Source organism: Hirundo rustica, chromosome 15, assembly GCF_015227805.2.
Source record: "Hirundo rustica isolate bHirRus1 chromosome 15, bHirRus1.pri.v3, whole genome shotgun sequence".
NCBI classification, from domain to species: Eukaryota; Metazoa; Chordata; class Aves; order Passeriformes; family Hirundinidae; genus Hirundo; species Hirundo rustica.
In genome coordinates, this window is record NC_053464.1 from 13232183 (window position 1) to 13244893 (window position 12711).

Genomic DNA, 12711 nt, shown 5'->3' on the forward strand with positions numbered 1-12711 from the left:
CAACCCAACTGTTTCATCCTGGGGCTTGGACTCTTAGCTCCAGCCTTTTCCCTGGCAGGAAAACCCATCTGACTACGCAGCATCCTTTCCCCCTGCACACCCAAAAGAGCTCTGCCCAGCCCTGGTTTCACTATCAGAGACCACTGCAGAGACAGATCTTACTTGATTGCATTACCTTCATTTTATTTTAATGAAGAAATTGGACCTTTATGCGAGATACGAAAGAAGAAAATGCTTCAAGACACACGTAGGCAGCAACACTCTTTTGATCGTGAATCAGACAAACAGGATGAAGGCCAGAGCTTCCAAGGAAGCCACCCTAGGAGAAGGGATGCAAAATGGGGCCTTGTTTGTATCTGCGCTCGCTGGGAGATGCCCAACTCGTGCTTTCATCTGGAGAATGAAAGGCTCCTGGGCCTGGCTGGTGAGCCGGACGTGTTTGCAGACAGTGGGGTTAGGGCTGGAGCAAGCGTGTGACTGCATCCCAAAACTCAGCAGAGGATTTTGCCATCACTCACCTTGCAAATGCACCTCTTGGCAGGCAGGCACTGGTTTTAAGGGGCAGTAAATGCCTTGGGTTCTATTGATTCTCATGAATCATTCATCACACTCTGTGTTTTCCCGCTAAAGCTGTTAAAACAGGCACCATTTTGTGTGCATTTTTGGCAGGCCACATCTGGCTGCTGGCGGCACAGGAGGATCAGACTTGGAGCTGTTCACATACCTCCATGAGGACCCACCTTCCCCTTTATTCCCAACACCTGGCCACATGCCATTCTGAGATCAAAAGTGCCTTAAGTCATTTTTTTTTTAACGTACACCAAGGGTTAAAAAGAGCCTTTTGGAGCCCTGTTACACAGAACCACTTCCCCACGCCAGCAATAGAGATTTAACAGCTTTTTGCCAGGAGGGCTGGCACATTTTCCAGCCAGGAGCCTGCTATTCCCAATTACTTAACTCCAGGAGCCTCCTCTGCTGCCCAAACGATGTCCTTCTGAAGCAGATGGTGCCGCTTAGACCCTCATCCCAAGTCATTCCCTTTTGCTCCTGCCTCCAGCCTGGTGGCTATTGGAAACAACGCTCTCCCTGGAGCCCAGGCTGCTGTTATTTGCCAAACAGTTGTCTCCTGCACTCAGGAAAAGGGATTTCTGCGCAGGCAAAGAGAAAGGGAAGAGGCATGGCCGTGTAGATTCCTGGGATGGCGCGACAGGAGGCGTCCGGTTCCCCGTGTGACTGCGGCACAGCGGGTGCCACCGCAGCTGTGCACATTTCTGGGATCCCTCCCAAGCTGTGTTATCCTCAAGGAGCTGCAAACCCACAGGCAGCTGTGCCTGTGCCAGTGCACCCCATGAAGGGGACAGTCCTGTGGCTCCCTGACTCCCGAGTGTCACCTGGTGCTGCCTCTGGCTGAGCCACGTCCTCTCCACGGGAAGCTCGGGAATATGCACCACACACGTGTCATTAGCAGAACCTGGTGTGATTTTCCCCCTTATTCTACCCAAAACAATGGCACATTGTTGGATCCCTTCGCACAGAACTGGGGAGGAAGCCCACGGTTCAGGCAACAGCTACTGCTCTGGTACCACAACTGAGATCACAGCCCGTGCCTGAGAAAAGTGACCTTTTTTAATTCCTACTGAGTCAAACCCAACCCACTTGGCTGATGAGGGCTTTGCACAACTCACACAATGACAATTCTGAACTCTACAATTTCCACAAAGGGATCTTTTACTTCAGAACCAGCCCTTCATTCGATAATGGAAGATACTCTCCCACTACCATATTAATTAACCTAAACATGCAGTGAAATAGCTGATTTTTTGCAACCAACCTAGATTATTTCCACGGGAAGAGCAGCACTTGACACTAAGACTGACTACAGCAATATAAGGCACCACTTAAACCCACCAAGAGGGAACAACTCCTTCCCAGTCCTGAAATCATCTACTCCAAGTGTAGTGGCCAAAAAGCAACTCAGTCCACCAAAACAAAGATCCTTCCCAACTTCTTCAGCACTTGGTCCCTTAGCAAACCCTGCAGTACTCAGGTAGGGGCACTCGTGTTTTACCTTTAACAGCACTTCAGCCGAATGCATCGTTTCTGGACACTGAATTCCACGTGTTCTCCTGCCTTCTCCCAGCCCACTCCTCCTCACAGGCAGGTACAGCTAAGGCAGCTCATGCTTTAGGTACTGAAGAAGTCTTGGCACTAGGAAACTCCTCCAGACCAGGCAGGGAGAGAGGAGATAAAGAATCTGCTGCCTGTTACATCTGCCCCAGCTTGGCAGGCAGCCTGGGCCAGTCCATTACCGCTGCGCTGGGCCGAGGGAGGATGTGATGGAGAGGGTGTTTAATCTCACCCTGTAATCTCCTCACTGTACATCTGTTCCAGGCTGTGGCTCCGCTTCCTCTCGCTGCCCGCCAGGAAGCAGCCGGGATTAACACAAACATGTTTGGGTTCAGGAGGATCCTTTGTTCCCAGGGTCAGCGGTGGATGTGCAGCTTTCTGTGCTCAGGGCCAGCCTGGCCAAGGGTGGGCACTGCTTTGAGTGTGAGCAGCACGACCCTTCAACGCCCTTGTTAATTGTCCCAGCACCTAATGAAGGAGGCAGGGAGTGTTTTATGTGACTTTACCACCTTCCTCAGCACTTTTGCTGGTACCTCCAAAGGATGCTACAGTTTTAAACACAGCCTAGACTCTTCCCCTCCCGCTGTATCATCAACTAAAAATAACCCTCCAAAATCCATCCTGCTCATCGAGGGGGGCAAAAATCCCAAATAATCAGCTTTTCCTTGCCAGTCTCCCTACTCTCATGGCCACAGTCAGTAACAGAAACCACTTTTGCCGATTGCAACCTAAACAAATGCCACAAGGACAAAAACATCAGATGATCCCCACAGATCCCAGCCCGACTGCCCATGGCATTCCCTCGTGCTAGCTTGTTCCGTAGGAGTTTACACGGAGCCATTTACTGACCGAGCAGAACTCGGGGAGGGCGGGGGAAACTCGACTTCAACAACAACGGGCGACGGCCCCGGCTGTCGTCACTGCCCTCCGTTCTCAGCGGCGGCTCCGAGCTCCCCCCAGCTCTCCATATGCCGGGTAATTAAATCCTCGTGCCGCCGTGATTCCCCGCATCCCCCAGGAAGGGCGAGGCGCGTGCTCCAGCGGCTCTGCCCACGGCACACGTGGGGATGTTGGCTGAGAGGGAGCTGAGGCAGCCTGGGACAGAGCCCCAGTGATTGATTGATTCGCTGCTTCCTCCTGCTCTCGGACACGCAAGAGCACAAGGCTGACCCCAAACAGGCCGAGCTTTACCCAAAAGCAGATGGGAATGCAAGAGCCTCAGAACAGCACCTCAGGGCCAGTCCGTTCTGTGCTGCTTTAATTAAAGAGCTGCAATTCCCCAGCAGATGAGTTCATGGGAAAACAAAGAACCACAGAGTCTTCCTCCCCACAAAGTCTCACTGTCCGTAAAGCTGCACCGACCTTACCTAAAAATTGATGCAGAAGTGGATAAATGAATACAAGCTTTAAGCATGGATAAGCTCTCATGAACACAGTCCTTCAGGGCTGTTTCTGGGATTTCCTATGTGTTAAACTGGGATAAAGAGGCTATAATCCAGCTAAAGACAATCCATTTGGGTAAGAGACCCGTGTTTAGAGATGAACAAACACCCAGCACAGGGAGGGGTGACCCCAACTCCACAGGTCCCTACTGCACAGTGCAGGGAAAGCTTCCTCCAGCATCAATTGCTGTGGCAATATTTTCATCCTGGAGCTGCACACAAGCATGATAGGCAGCAGGGACCAACCCCAAACACAAAATCCAGGCAGGGTGGAGAAAGGACTGCCACACCTTGGCTGGGTGATGGAGCAAGGGGCTGGGAGGATATCCGTGGGTCCGGAGCTCCCCCGGGAGCGGGGCCGTTCCCCAGGCAGCGCTGCCGCTCAGCGGTGGCTGCTCACACGGCAGGGACAGAGAGCAGGAAGGGAAACCTGGGAAAAAAGGAGGTTTCCTCTCCTGAGCACTGCCATGAGCCGTTCTGCGAGGGGAGAGGAGAGAAATGAACACAGGGAGAAATAAAAGCAAAAGCACAAGCTTGGACTAGGCTGTATGAATGTGCTGGGGCATAAAAATAGAGACCTAAGAGTGACTGGGAGTTCAAAGCTGCATTTATAACCAAAACCCACCAAGAACCACAGAACAGAATCACAGAAGTATTAAGACTGGAAAAGATCTCCATCGAGTCTAATCTTTTAGAAGAGTGGTTAAAGCTTTTATAGAGCCATATATTAAACCCCATTACATAAAATGATGAATCAAACCAATGTCTTCAGTTTTGCCCATTCTTGTTAAATTGAGCATATTTTAGCCCCATCTCTAAGATACTGGAGGAACTCAATGCCCTTTTTCTTCCAGGCTGGTTCCCATGAAGGTTTGGGTTGTCTGTGCCCAAATGTGTGGTAACTCCTACCTCTTGCCTAAGTCAGTAGAACTCTCTCATATCTGTAATTCAGAAGTTTCTGAAACACACAGACCAAAGCAAAATAAGCTTTTCCTTCCCCAGAGTTTGACTTTAAAAGGCCAGAACAGCTGTTGGTGTGGGAGAAGTGGTTAGAGATCTATGAAGCAAAAATATCTGCAGCTTCACACAAGAAGTGCTGCTCAGCATCACTGACCCTGAGGCTGCCCAGAGATGGAAACAGCACTAGTACAAGAATTTGCTCCTTGATCTCACACTCAGAGTAACCTGAGTATGAGAAACAGCTCTTTCAGGCAGAAAGATCGTAATTTGAACTCGAACAAAACTATTGGTGTTTTTTTTTTCAATTCTCTGGAATGTTTATAAAGAAGTATGTTTGTTTCAAAGCTACTTTCTCTCAAGCTCCAGGGCTGTGAGAAATACATCAAAAGGTGCAGGCAGCAGGTTTGCTGCAGTAAAGAGCACTTGAGTATTTGCATCACATCCATCGCACCAGGATGCCTTCCCCTGAGCTGAGGAACAGGTGTTTCTCACAAGGGTAAGCTCTCCTCACCAAAATTATGGGTTTTTTCCAAAAGCTAGTCTCCAGCCCACCCTGAGCACGTTGGTATCACATAGAGCATCTCTCCAGCACACTGAGAAGTCTGGATAGAGGGTGGATACAGGATAAATATCCTGGGACCTCACACCGACTGTGTTGGCTAAATCACTATACCTGAGGTCATATTGCTCCTTCCCAGGGAAAAAGAGAAACCCAGCACATGCTACTGGAAACACATCTGTAGCTGTCAAGCACAGCTTTGAGATCTGTTGGACTGATTGCAGATAACAGCTACTGCCTTCCCAGCCAAGGTAAATAATTAAATACCAGCAGAGGAGTTCAAAGCCTCAGCAGCTGCCCCTCCTGCCCTCCCCCAGTGCACATTCCCCATCTCAATTCAGCAGAGCAGATCCAGGAGGTTACCCAGGTAATCCTCTGCACAATCTCACAGAAAAGGGGACGAGAGCTGCAACTCTAAGTGATGAAATCTGACTGTGGAACTGGTGAAAACAATAGAGACCTTGGGAGAGGCACAGATTTAGATTTCAAGACAAGCAACTCGATTTTTAAAGGACAACTCCGGGAAGTCCCACCAGGGGTTGCACCCAAGGATGCCAAGAAGGTAAAGGCTAACAAAAGCAAGGTATCTTATTTGCAGAGTTACCTGCTAACGATGCATTGTGAGACTGAGAGGAGGAACAATTACTGAAGTTAATTTTGAAACTTCCCTCTTACACCACCACGTGATAAACAAATTCCCCCATCACCTCACCCCAGACACAAACCCCTGCCCTCTGGGTGGCAGAACCTGGACAGAGCCTCTTCCAGACCTGTCCTATTTTTCCCTGTGGTTTTCTCTCCCCCTACAGTTTCCCAGATTGTATTATGAACACAAAAAGATCAGCAAGAGGAACTCTGTTAGAGGTGTCCTCTCCTCCACCAAATATTACGTGGAGACCCAGGTTTATGTAACACACCTACAAGCCTTTTTAAGGAGTCTCTGCAATATAGCAATTTTGATGGTAATTTAGCAGCATTAACACACGTTGTTTTCAATTTAGAGTGCTTTCAACTGCCATCTCAACCTACAACAGAAATTCACGCTCCAGATCATCACAACTAGCGAAGGATGAGGGAAGGTGAACTGATGCTGGTAAACAGCTTTGGTCTGGGTACAAATCCACCCTCAGAAACTGGGCAAGCACAGCTTGTGTTGCCTGGGAAATGAAACCCAGATGAGGGGAAAGCCCCAAATTAATGCAGTCCTATATTTAAGCAGGCCAGACTAAACAAAAAATAAACAAAAAAAAAAGAATTGGAGAATGAGCAAGGATGGAGAAAATAGAAAGCAAAGGGATAACTGGCCTTCTAGAAAACTCAGAAATTCAGATTATTTACTGCTTTGGAGAATGAGCAAGGATGGAGAAAATAGAAAGCAAAGGGATAACTGGCCTTCTAGAAAACTCAGAAATTCAGATTATTTACTGCTTTAATGCCTGTGTTCTCCAGTTACTCCTTACCTGCCACTCTCCACATGAGCACACAGTGCAGACAGGACACATTCGCACCCCTGAACTGAACCACAGCGCAGCCAGCCCCGTAACTGTGATATTTATAGCAACAATATTTACCACGGAGGTATGAAAACGGCCCTGTGAACCGTAGCCCCTCGTGCTGCACCCTCAGCGATGCGACGTGCTTCGCCTGCGGCTCGTTGGCCGTGTTTAAAAAAGGCGGTGCAGAAACCAGAACCCACGGCCCCGCAGCGGCCCTCTGGAATTCTGGAAAAGTCAAAAATGACCGAGAACTGCCACGTGGTGAAAGGGTTCACATCTCAGCTCCAGTGCAGAAATTCATTGGGTTATTTTATACAGGCATCTGAATGATGATAATAGTAATAAAATATATCAAGCAGACAAGTATGCAACAAAACAAAGCAGAAAACGAATCAGGGAAATAGATGTGCGGGTGGCTTGCTGATTCCTCTTCCAGAGCCCCTGAGTGATGTTCCCATTCCCTCCCGTACTTAAAGCACCCACCAGCTGAGCCTGGCTTTCTGTTTGGTGAAGAGGCGTTGGAAAAAACCCACAAACCCACAATTTGTGGGCGTTTTTTAAAGTTCTGCTAAGGTTGCTTGGCCCTGCACGACGCCATGTGCCTTCCCAATGCTGCAGGGTGCAGAGGGGCATTGGGAAGGACGCAGAAACCCCACAGAGAGTAGGGCAGAGGGGACAGAGCCACCTAAGGCCATGGAGCCAAGTGGCTGCTGAGCCCCAGCCCAGCCTAATCTTGACCAAAGCCGATCAGCTGCCTTAACTCCCGTGGGGGGACGGGCAGGTTAACGGAGCAGAGCTGCGATGTCCTGCCAAACGAGGGTAACTCAGGACACGTTTTGTCTTCTAAGTAGAAAAACTGTTTAACCTGTAATTTAATTTTCAGCTAAGTCATATAATCCCCTTCAATTCACTTTTTTTGAAAATGAGTTGCGGAAGGAAAAACGCGGGGCTTGGAAACGCTTCGGAGTAAGAGGAAAAGCACCTCAGATCTGCAGACATTGAAGCTGAGCTGAGTTAGCAGCTCCAAAAGGAGCCTCTGCACCTGCAGCAGCTCTGAACAACAGCTGGTAATGCAGCAAGACAAGCTGAGTTCTGCACAGCCACGTGAGACTGGGCAGGAGGCCGGGAAAAAGAGGCTGGGAACAACTCCTGGAACCTCTGCAAGGTTTGTGGGGTGGCAGAGGTGTGTGGGACACAGCCCTACACAACAGGAGTGAGACTGGAACAGCACCCTGCAACGTCAGCACTGTGAAATCCCAAGTGAGGAGTTCCCCTTCTGCTACGCTCAAAAACACCCGTCAGGAAGACCGGTTCCCCTCTTGCCCTGCATGAGCACACAAGTTTAATTAAGCACGCTGTTCAATGATTTGCATGGCATGACCGGTCTACAAACCAGAGATGCTGCAAGCCTGTTATCTGTAAAAGCAGAAAAACCCTCAAAACTCCCAAAAAGCACAAGTTGCCTCATTTCCAGGGATCCGTTTGAGACCCAGCTCATTCCCAAGCAGCGACAGTAATTTCTGCCGTGACCCAACCACAACAGCAAAACTAACTGGAATATTTAATGTTGTACTGTTGATGACAGTTGAGTTTTGAGGGGAGAATCCTGGCTGGTTCAGGAGAAGGAAAGCCATTCCTAACACCCCAGGCCACAGAGGAATGATGCTCCTGTGCAGGATGGGGATCCACTGGTCACCTTTACCACACACAAACCATCTCCCTCCTCCTACACCCATACAGGAACTGCAAGTACAGAGAGCTTTGGCATGGCTGGATGTAAGCAAGGATCAAAACTGGTGTCGTGGGGTTATGTTATCCAAAGTGTGAATTATTAAACTATGCTGTACATGCAGTTCCTCTGAAAGGATTAAGTCCAACACCCTCACAGGGCTATGAGCCACAGACAAGAACGCACAGGGTGGGATACCCACAGATTAAATCACAACCACTTTGGCAGCACAAGTGAGGTATTTAGGCACAGACCGGTTTCAGCCATTTCCCCAGCCCCAGAGCGACTTCCAGATCCTGTTCTCATTTTCCCAGGATGTCTATTGTAAAGACAAGGAGAGGAAGGAAAAAAGAAAAAAGGCATGATCATAAACACACCACCATTAAAACGGAGCTGAAGAATATGCGGATGCTCCTGAAAACCACTTCCAAAGTGGTTCCCCAGCACATGGGGAAGCGTTTAGCTCCTGCTGACCAGCTAGCGACCCTGGGGGAGAGGCTTCCCATGGCAGCAAACGCCACTGTCAACCACCCAGGAATGGAAACACCTTTCTCCAAGAGAAAAGTCCCAACTGTACCACTGCAACCGGACACTGTGATCTAGTGAGGGGTGGCTGGAACGAAACAACCCCAGGAGCATCATGAGAGACTCTCCTAACTACTTTTACTGTCTTTTTTTGTCCTAATTTCTGAGCTCAAGTGCCACACAAGAACCAAAAATAAAGTGTCAGCCAATAGATTTGGCACAAAAGAAACACGAGCTGCACCACTTCAAAAAGCAGCAGTTTAACCGAGTGCCTAATGAGCCATTTGCATTAACCTCGTGAAACAGGGTATGAAGCACATTTAGCAAGAAACAGGAGATTGACTTTATTAGAAAAATACTTTTAAGGTTCAAATTCATCAAACCATTTGTAGCCAGGGATGATTTGTAAAAGACATTATTAGCTGACAAAGCTGGCTTTTGGCCGTCCAAGCCATCAGCAATTACCACCCAGAGGGACATTACCTGTTCTCAGCTAATGAGCGACACCAGTGCCAAACATCAGGCACAGACATTAACTGGGGTAGAAAATGGCTCTTTAGGGTTCAGGAAGAAAACTATTCTGAGACTTCCATAAGAAGCCAAGACATTTCACTTGGTGTAAGGGAGGTTGTAGAGAAGAAGTGTGTATTGTTCTCCTGTGCTTATCTAGACTCAATCAAAGTTATCTAAACTCAATCAGACGCTGAAAACAGTCTTGGGTTTGGACCAGATAAACCTCTCCCCATGAAATTAAGGAGAGGCACAATTCCTAATTGCTGTCTTAAGCAACAAGACCGAAAATCTATGGCACCCTTCAAACAAACAAACCCATCACCTCAGGGTCGATGTTGTAACTCGGTTTATTTTAGCCTAGAATTTATGATGTCACAAACGCCATCCCCACCCGTCAGGCTCAGCTAAGACCAGCCCCTTCCTCCTGCCCGACTTCTCGCTTCCACTTCTGACCCAGGATTTTATTGCAAAGGGAAACCAGGGTTATTGGCCATAAAAGGAAAAGACCCATCTGTCACATTTCTGCGGAGGGGAGTCAACTAAGAGGAACTTCGGTGACTTCCTTAAAACTCCGGAAACACCAGAGGCCGCTGCCGTCCCCCCTTATAAGGATTAAAGGGCTTTTCTCCCGCTTCCGTCAGGGATGCACGAGGGCACCAGCACCAGACAGCGGAGCAGCACAGATGGCTCATTCTGAAGGAAGACAAAAGGGAAGGGAAAGAAAAAAAAGCAGCAGCGAACAGGCGGTTTAGGGAGTTCTGCCCCAGGCTCCCCTGCTCTGTGAGATGCTCTGTGCAGATGCAGCCTTTTCCTTGCTGACCCAATGTGCTCCTGTCCACAGAATCCTACTGATGCATCTGCTGGAATTAACGAGCTGAAAATTCCATTTGCATCAAGAATGCGTTTGGCCTTTCAGTTGTGGCATGTTTATGTTTGCTTAACAAACCTCTGCGTTTCTTCCATCAGATATTATTCTGAATTCCTGACCTCAACTACAGGCATGCTCAATCCAAAAATAAGGGGATTCAGAAGTAATTTCATTCAGGAACATTAACTTTGCTCTTTTTTTGAAATGAAAAAGCATTCTTTTACATTTACACCACTAACCACAGTCACACTTAAACTCGCTCAACACACAGATGGAAGGTGAGATGCCCTTGCACTGAAAATCATTTGCCAGCAGCACACTGGACCTCGTATTTCAGATATATCAACAAGAAAAGCTGACAGGACAATTTCATTTTTGTTTCACTTTCAGAATCACATGAAACAATGCAGCAATATTGGGTGGAAACCACAAAACTGATTATGAGCCCAGAAGTAAAAGTTAACCTGAGCTTGTTTGTCAGGTCTTAACAGCACAATGGTGCTTGGGGATAAAAGTCAGTGCGATGCTCACAGGGCATCTTAAAATCCACAAACATTGATTATTGTAGGTTTTTTGGGGGATGGGAGGTTTTTTACTTCTGAGGAAATTACAGTTGGAGTTTCATAATTTTAGGGTGAGCCAAGGAATCACTGCTTTGTAGTTGCAGTGGCTCCAAGTCTCCTCCTTACAGAGGTTCCCACGTGCATGAATGGTGCCTCCCCACTTCCCAGCACCAGCCTCTTAAACCAAAAGAGTTCCCGTCAGCAGGGAACCAACACAAGATGTTCTCTTCCCCTTTACATCAAAGAAAATACTGCTCTGCCCCACACCAGACCTTAGAACAAATTGCTTCACTCTGGGCAAAGTCTCCCACTGATCTCCAGGAAGTCCCACAAGTAGAGCATATTCCAATATTTATCTTCAGTTTCATTTATCCATGTTCAGGTACATAAGCTGAACCTTTGGTAACACATTCTACAACCCAGCACCTTTGTGAAAGGGTTTGCTGTGGTGGGTTAGATACTGCCCAGCAGCCAGAGAAAGACCCTCAACTCTCTCCCCTTTTTTTAATACATAAACACTATTGCTTGACTTCCCAGGAGCACAAAGATGATATATTATTACAGGAAACACAAAAACTTCACTTTTTGGTTTTGACCACCAAACCAGAACCTCTCCCTTGGAAGAGCAGCTTTTCAGGAGCAGCTTGAAAAACACCCTGGCTTACAGCAGAGTCTCATTACAGGACAGGAGAATGCTCCCCCTCCACAAGTCACAATAAACCACCAAAATAAACACAGCTCAGAGGCATCATCCAGCTCCAGGCTGCAAGCTTTCTTTGGGTGTATTGTTTAAAACAGTCTTATTAAATCTATTTACTCTTCACTACCTACTGTTGGGCCACTGCTAAACCCAAAGCTGATGTCCCTTTGCCAGCAAGCCAGTGGCCTGTGTTACTTGTCCCAACAACTTCCAGTGCCAATTTATTTTAAAAAGCAAGACCCTCAGCAGAGATCTTACTCAGAGGAAAAAAAAAAAAAAATCCAAGCAGGTATAACATCTGACTTCACTGCTCTTGAATGCAAAACCCCACAAGCCCTTTTTGACACGAGGCTCCTAAAAATAACTCATCCTTTAAAAAGTCCAGTTATTTTTATACAGTCACAAGAATCACTGGATTGCTTCTAATTATCCCATCCTTCCTTGGAATGTCTATTTGTGCTCAACACAACTGGCTGCGACATCAGTGGAATCATAACACATCCTGAATTACAGGCAACTGGGTAAGTTTAGTTTCACCTTGTGAACAGTTTTGAGAGAGTGACAGTCAAAGAAAGCCCATTTTACTGGGATCTTTGGAGTCTGTGTTTAAAAGGTGCCAGTTCAAAGCAGAATTACACTGGCCATGACTGAAAACCAAACCTGTTGGTAAAACAAGGATTCCTAGCAGGATTAGAAATGTTCCACCTAAACAGGATCAGCAGGCAGATTCCTAAAAAGCCCCTAGAGCAGGACTAGTCTATTGGACTTCGCTGTCTCTCCTGTAAATACATCCTTAGAGCCTCTGGCTTGCCGAGCACAATGACTTTGCTGCAGAGAGTGGGAACACAGAGGAATCTGCTCGAGGACAACAGAAATATGGACAGTTGTCCATCTGCACCGTGCCCAGCCATTCCAGCTGGACCTTTATGGTGACCAGGCATGGTCCCGTGGTGCAGCCAGCACTCAGCTGTTACTGGAACTCATTACTGCACGTCCAAATATTTGCATGGAAAACTTCCTAGATGCTTATTCATAGGAGGCCTGGCTCCTGCCTGATTTTCTTAATGCTCCTCCACACCCTGAGGGGAAGAACATTTCCAGAATTAGTAACTACAGCTCCATCTTCTTCTCCCAAGCTGCAGCTCAAAGCTAAAACTCACACCATATCTATTTGCTATTATTTAACACTAGTTTTTCTCCCCACACACCATCTTTCTGCTATTGTTTCA

At 47.6% G+C, this 12711-nt stretch overlaps 1 protein-coding gene across 6 annotated transcripts in view; it reads right to left on the bottom strand.

The window, feature by feature from the left end:
• RNF216 (ring finger protein 216) overlaps positions 1 to 12711 on the bottom strand; it is a 74540-nt gene that overhangs the window by 13127 nt on the left and 48702 nt on the right. The window lies entirely within an intron of this gene.